We start from the raw sequence: 6,957 nt of genomic DNA on the forward strand, positions 1-6,957 counted from the left end.
AAGTATTTGCAAATACATATAAAGTACTTTTGGATGAGCTAGAATAATTTGCAATTATCTAGAAAATACTGGGAATGAACTAGAAAATAATTGCAAATATCTATAAAATACCGTGAACTAGCTAAAAAATATTTGCAATTATCTACAACATACTGGTGAGGTCGTAGGAATCATTTGCAATTATCTAGAAAACATTAAGGATGAACTGGAAAATATTTGCCATTATATAGGAAATACTGCTAATGAGATTTTAAAAATTTGCAATTATCTAGGAAATACTGACAAATACCTAAAGATATTTGCAATTATCTAGAAAATACTTTGGAAGAGCTAAAAAAATATTTGCAATTGTCTAGAAAAAAAATGGGGATGAGCTAGAAAATATTTGCAATTATCTAGAAATTACTGGAAATGATCTTGAAAATATTAGCAATTATCTAGAAAATACAGGCGATGAACTAGAAAGTATTGGCAATTAGCTAGAAACTAATGGGGATGAGTTAGAAAATAATTTCAAATATCTAGCAAATACCGCAAACTAGCAAAAACTATTTGCAATTATCTAGAAAATACAGCGGAGGAGCTAGAAAAAATTTACATTTATCTTAAACATACTGGTGAGGTGTTTGAAATTATTTGAAATTATTTTTAAAATTTATGAGGATGAGCTAGAAAGCATTTGCATTTAACTAGGAAATACTGGGGATGAGCTCAAATTATTTGCATTTATCTAAAAAATACTAGTGATATATTTAAAATATTTGCAATTATTTAGAAAATAATTCTGAAGATCTAAAAAAATATTAGCAACAACCTAGAAAATACCTGGGATAGGCTAAAAAATGATTGCAATTATATAGAAACTACAGGGGAAGAGTTATACAAATATTTGCAATTATCTAGAAACTATTGAGGATGAGCTTAAAAATATTTGTAATTATCTAGATAATACTTGGGATGAGCTCGAAAAAAATTGCAATGATATAGAAACTACAGGGGAAGAGCTAGAAAATATTTGCAATTATCTAGAAAAACTTGTGCTTAGCTAAAAAAATATTTGCAATTATCTAAAAAATACTGGGAATTAGCTAAAAAATATTTACAATTATCTAAAAACTACTACGGATGAGCTTAAAAATATTTGCAATTGTCTAGAAAATGCTGCGGAAGAGCTAAAAAATATTTGCAATTATCTAGAAAATACTGGAGATGAACTAAAAAATATTTGCAATTATCTAGAAAATACTTGGGATGAGCTAGAAAAAAATTGCAATTATCTAGAAATTACGGATGATGATCTTTATAATGTTCACATTTATTTAGAAAATACTGGGGATGAGCTAGAAAATATTAGCAATTATTTCGAAAATACTTGGGATGAGCTAGAAAGAATTTTCAATTATCTAGAAATTACTGATGATGAGCTTTATAATATTTAGATTTATTTAGAAAATACTGGGGATGAGCTAGAAAAATATTGCAATTGTCTAGAAATTACTGATGATGAGCTTTATAATATTTAAATTTATTTAGAAAATACTGGGGATGAGCTAGAAAATATTAGCATTTATTTACAAAATACTTGGGATGAGCTACAAAAATATTTGCAATTATCTAGAAACTATTGGGGATGAGTTTAAAAATATTTGCATTTATCTAGATAATACTTGGGATGAGCTAGAAAAAAATTGCAATTATACAGAAACTACAGGGGAAGAGCTAGAAAATATTTGCAATTATCTAAAAAATACTGGGAATTAGCTAAAAAATATTTACAATTATCTAAAAACTACTGCGGATGAGCTTAGAAACATTTGCAATTATCTAGAAAATGCTAGGGAAGAGCTAAAAAATATTTGCAATTATCTGAAAAGACTGAGGATGAGCTGGAAAATATTTGCAATGATCTATAAAATATCCCAAATAGTCCACATATTTTTTTTAAAAATCAAAATTCCTAATATTTATTTTTCATATCCACAATATCTTCTAACTCAAACCTAATATTTTCTAGCTTTTCCCCAGTAGTTTTAACTCATCTCCTGTATTTTATAGCTTATCGCCAGTATTTTCTAGCTGAACCTTCATACTTTTTAGATTATCCCAAGCATTTTCTAGCTCATCCACACTATTTTACATTTTATCCCCAGTACTTTTTAATTCAACCTTCACGTTTTTTAGATCATCCCAAGCATTTTCTAGCTCATCCCGTTATTTTACAGTTCCCCCCCCAGTATTTTCAAGCTCATTTCCAGTATTTTATAGCTCAACTTCATTATTTTCTAGCTCATGTTCAGTTTTCAACCTACTTTTCTTTCACATCCCCGCCCCCTTATAAATTGTATCTCAGCAAAAATATTATCTAGCTCAAACTTAATCTTTTCAAGTTCATCCCTAATATTTTCTAACTCATCCCCTGTATTTCTAGTTCATCCCCAGTATTTTCTAGTTCATCCCCAGATTTTTCTAACTGAACCCTATTTTTTAAATATCCTACCCGTTATTTTTAATTCATCCCTAGCATTTTCTAGCTCACTCCCATAATTTTTTAGTTCATCCCCCGCATTTTCTAGCTCAACTCCAGTATTTTATAGCTCAACCTTAATATTTCATAGCTCATTAGTAATATTTTCTAGCTCATCCATAATATTTTTTAGCTCATTCCAATATTTAACAGACTTTTCTATTTCATATCCAACATTTATTATATCATCAACAATATTATCTAGCTCAAACTTAATATTTTCTAGCTCATCCCAGGTATTTTTTAGCTCATCCCTAATATTTTCTAGCTCTTTCACAATATTTTCTAGCTCATCTGTGACATATTTTAGCTTATTCATTGTATTTTCTACTTCATCCCTAGTATTTTCTAGCTCATCCATAATATTTTTTAGTTCATCCTCAGTATTTTCTATCTTATCCCAATAATTCTTAGTTTATCAGCAATATTTCAAAGACCTTCAGATCTCATCCACAACATTTTTATCTTAACCCTAATATTTCTAGATCCTTAATATATTCAAGCTCATCCCCAACGTTTTGTTTATCACATCCCCGATATTTTGTAGCACATCCCCACTATTTTCTACCTCATCCCCAATATTTTTTATCATATCCCTAATGTTTTGTAGCCCATCCCCAATATTTTCAAGCTAATCCAAAATATTCCACAGACTTTTCTATCTCATCCCCATTATTTTCTATCTCATCAACAATATTTTCTAGCTCAAGCCTAATATTTTCTAGCTCATCCCCAATTGTTTTTCTTTTACGTCATCCCCAGTGTTTTTAGCTCACCCCGAGTATTTTCTAGCTCATACCCAGTATTCTCTAGCTCAATCCTAATATTTTTAGATCATCCCAAGCATGTTCTAGGTCTTCCCCACTATTTTCTAGTTTATCCCCATTATTTTCTAGCTCATCCCCAATATTTAACAGACTTTTCTATCTCATACCCAACATTTATTATATCATCAACAATATTATCTAGCTCAAACTTAATATTTTCTACCTCAGCCCCAGTATTTCTAGCTCATCCCCAGTATCTTCTAGCTCAACCCTAATATATTTTAGATCATCCCTCGCATTTTATAGCTCATCCCCAGTATTTTATAGAGCATTATCAGTATTTATTAGCTCATCCGTATTATTTTCTAGCTCATCCCAGGTATTTTTTAGCTCATCCCTAATACTTTCTAGCTCTTTCCCAGTATTATCTAGCTCATCTGTGACATATTTTAGCTTATTCATAGTATTTTCTACTTCATCCTTAGTATTTTCTAGCTCATCCATAATATTTTTTAGTTCATCCTCAGTATTTTCTATCTTATCCCAATAATTCTTAGCTCATCAACAATATTTCAAAGATCTTCGGATCTTATCCACAACATTTTTTATCTTAACCTCAATATTTTTAGATCCTTAATATTTTCAAGCTCATCCCCAATATTTTGTTTATCACATTCCTGATATTTTGTAGCATATCCTCAATATTTTCCTCCTCATCCTCAATATTTTTTATCACAATCCCAATGTTTTGTAGCCCATCCCCAATATTTTCAAGCTAATCCCAAATATTCTACATACTTTTCTATCTTATCCCCATTGTTTTCTATCTCATAAACAATATTTTCTAGCTCAAGCCTACTATTTTCTAGCTTATTCCCACTATTTTCTCCCCAGTATTTTTTTAGCTCAACTCCAGTATTTTATTGCTCAACCTTAATATTTCTAGCTCATCCCAAGTTTTTTCTATCTCGTCTCCAATAATTTGTTATCTCATCCACAATATTTTTTAGCTCAAACGTAATATTTCTAGCTCATCCCCAGTATTTTCTAGCTTATCCAAAGTATTTTTTAGCTCAATCCTTATATATTTCAGATCATCCCTAACATTTTCTAGCTCATCCACACTATTTTCTAGCTCATCCCCAGTATTTTCTAGATCAACTTTAATTATTTCTAGCTCATCCTAAATATTTTATAGCCCATCCCTAATATTTTCTAGCTCATCTATAATATTTTTAAAATCATCCCCAGTCATTTTTAGCTCAGTCCTATTATTTTCTAGCCGAACGCTAACATTGTATAGCTCTTCCCAAGTATTTTCTAGGCCATCCCCACTACATGTATTTTCTAGCCCATCCCCAATATTTTCTAGCTCGTCCAAAGTATTTCCCAGTCTTTTCTATCTTGTATCTCATCCCCAATACTTTTGTATCTTATCCCCTAGCTCATCACTAATGTTTTTCACCTCATCTCAAATATTTTCTCGCTCATTCTTAATATTTTCTAGTTCATCCCCAGTATTTTCTAACTAACTCTATCCCCAGTATTTTCTAACTCACCTCCTTTGTTCCTCAATATTTTCTAGATCATTTCCAGAATTTTCTAGCAGATCCCTAAACCTTGCCGGTTTTTCCTAGCCCATTCCCAATAATTTCTGGCTTATCCCAAATATTCCCCAGTATTTTCAAGCTCATATATTTTCTAGCTCAACCTTAATTATATTTTTTAGCTCAACCTTAATTAATACTTTCTAGCTCATCCCCAGCATATTCTAGACCATTCCCAGTATTTCATAGTTTATCCCCAATATGTACAAGCTTATCCCAAATATTTTCTAATTCATCCCAAACATTTTCGACCTCATCCCCAATATTTTTTAGCTAATCCTCAATGGTCATTTCTAACTCATCCCCAATTAATATTCCTTAAACTTTTCAAGTTGCAAGCGCCGTAAAACCTTCTATTATAAAAAAAACCCAACAACTTTTCAATCTCAAAACCAATACACTTAAGCTCATCCGCAATATTTTCTATCTCATCCCACCTAATGTTTTAGCACATCCCCAATATTTCCAAAAATGTTGTAACCCACCACATAAAACCCCCCAAAAACCTCAATACCAATAATTTTAGACCTTTAATATTTTCTAGCTCATCTCAAATATCTTTTATTACATTAGGAATATTTTGTAGCCCTTCCCCAATATTTTCTAACTCATCCCAAAATTTATTTTACCTCATCCATAATATTTTGTAGCCCATCCCCAGTTGTTTTTTTTTAGCTCATCCCTTATATTTTCTAGCTCATCCCTAGTATCATCTAGCTCAACCCCACTATTTTCTAGCTCATCCCCAGCATTTTCTAGACCATTCCCAGTATTTTCTAGTTTATCACCAATATTTTCTAGCTGAACTACAGTATTTTCTAGCTCATCCTCAATATGTTCTGCACTCATCCCAAATATTTTCTAATTTATCCCCAACATTTTTCGACCTCATCCCCAATATTTTTTAGTTCATCATCAATAGTAACATCTAACTCATCCCCAATTAATATTCTTTAAACTTTTCAATTTCAATCTCAAAACCAATACTTTTTAGCTCATCCCCAATATTTTCTATCTCATCCTACCTAATTTTTTAGCTCATCCCCAATATTTCAAAGATATTTGTCATCCACAACATTTTTTTAAATCTGAATACCAAGAATTTTAGATCCTTAATATTTTCTAGCTCATCTCCAATACTTTTTATTACATCCCAAATATTTTGTAGCCCATCCCCAATATTTTCTAGCTCGTCCAAAGTATTTCCCAGACTTTTCTATCTTGTATCTCATCCCCAATATTTTTATAGCTCTTCCCCAGTATGTTCCAGCTCACCCGTTATTTTCTAGCTTATCCCCAATATTTTCTAACTCACCCCAAATAGCTCATCCCCAGTATATTTTTAGCTCATCCCTAATATTTTCTAGCTCAACTGCAGTATTTTTTTTAGCTCATCCCCAGTGTTTACTAGCTCCATCCCCATTCTCATCCCCAATATTTTCTAGCTCATCCCCAGTATTTTCTAGCTCATCCCCAGTATTTTCTCGCTCACCCCCAGCATTCCTCAATATTTTCTAGATCTTTTCCAATATTTTGTAGCTGTTCCCCAAAATGTGCCAGTATTTTCTAGCAAATTCCCAATGTTTCCTGGCTAATCTCAAATATTCCCCAGTATTTTCTAGTTCATATCCAATATTTTTTAGCTGAACCCTAATATTTTTTAGCTTATCCCCACTATTTTCTAGCTCATCCGCAGCATATATATAGTGAAACTCAAATTTATTTTACATCAAATTTCTAAAAATTATGTAATGAGCAGATAGAACTTTGCAGTAATTCTATGGTAGACTACTGCCTTTTTGTCAAGTGTAAATATAAACTACTGTCTTTCTTTCCACGTACGACTGTTACAGATATATGTCATTTGTACGAAACTACAGCAGTTTCTTTTTTTATAGTAGAGGGTTTTACGGCGCTCGCAACTGCATAAGGTCAAATGAGCGTCAAGGGGTGGGTGTCAACAGAGAAGTCTTTACAGGGAATCAGACTTAGACTGCTCACCTCTCTAACTTCAACAGCACAACGTCTGCTTCGACTATCAAGGCAACCCGGAAATAGC

This window comes from Aplysia californica, unplaced genomic scaffold (genome assembly GCF_000002075.1).
Source record: "Aplysia californica isolate F4 #8 unplaced genomic scaffold, AplCal3.0 scaffold01166, whole genome shotgun sequence".
In the NCBI taxonomy this organism is placed as follows: domain Eukaryota; kingdom Metazoa; phylum Mollusca; class Gastropoda; order Aplysiida; family Aplysiidae; genus Aplysia; species Aplysia californica.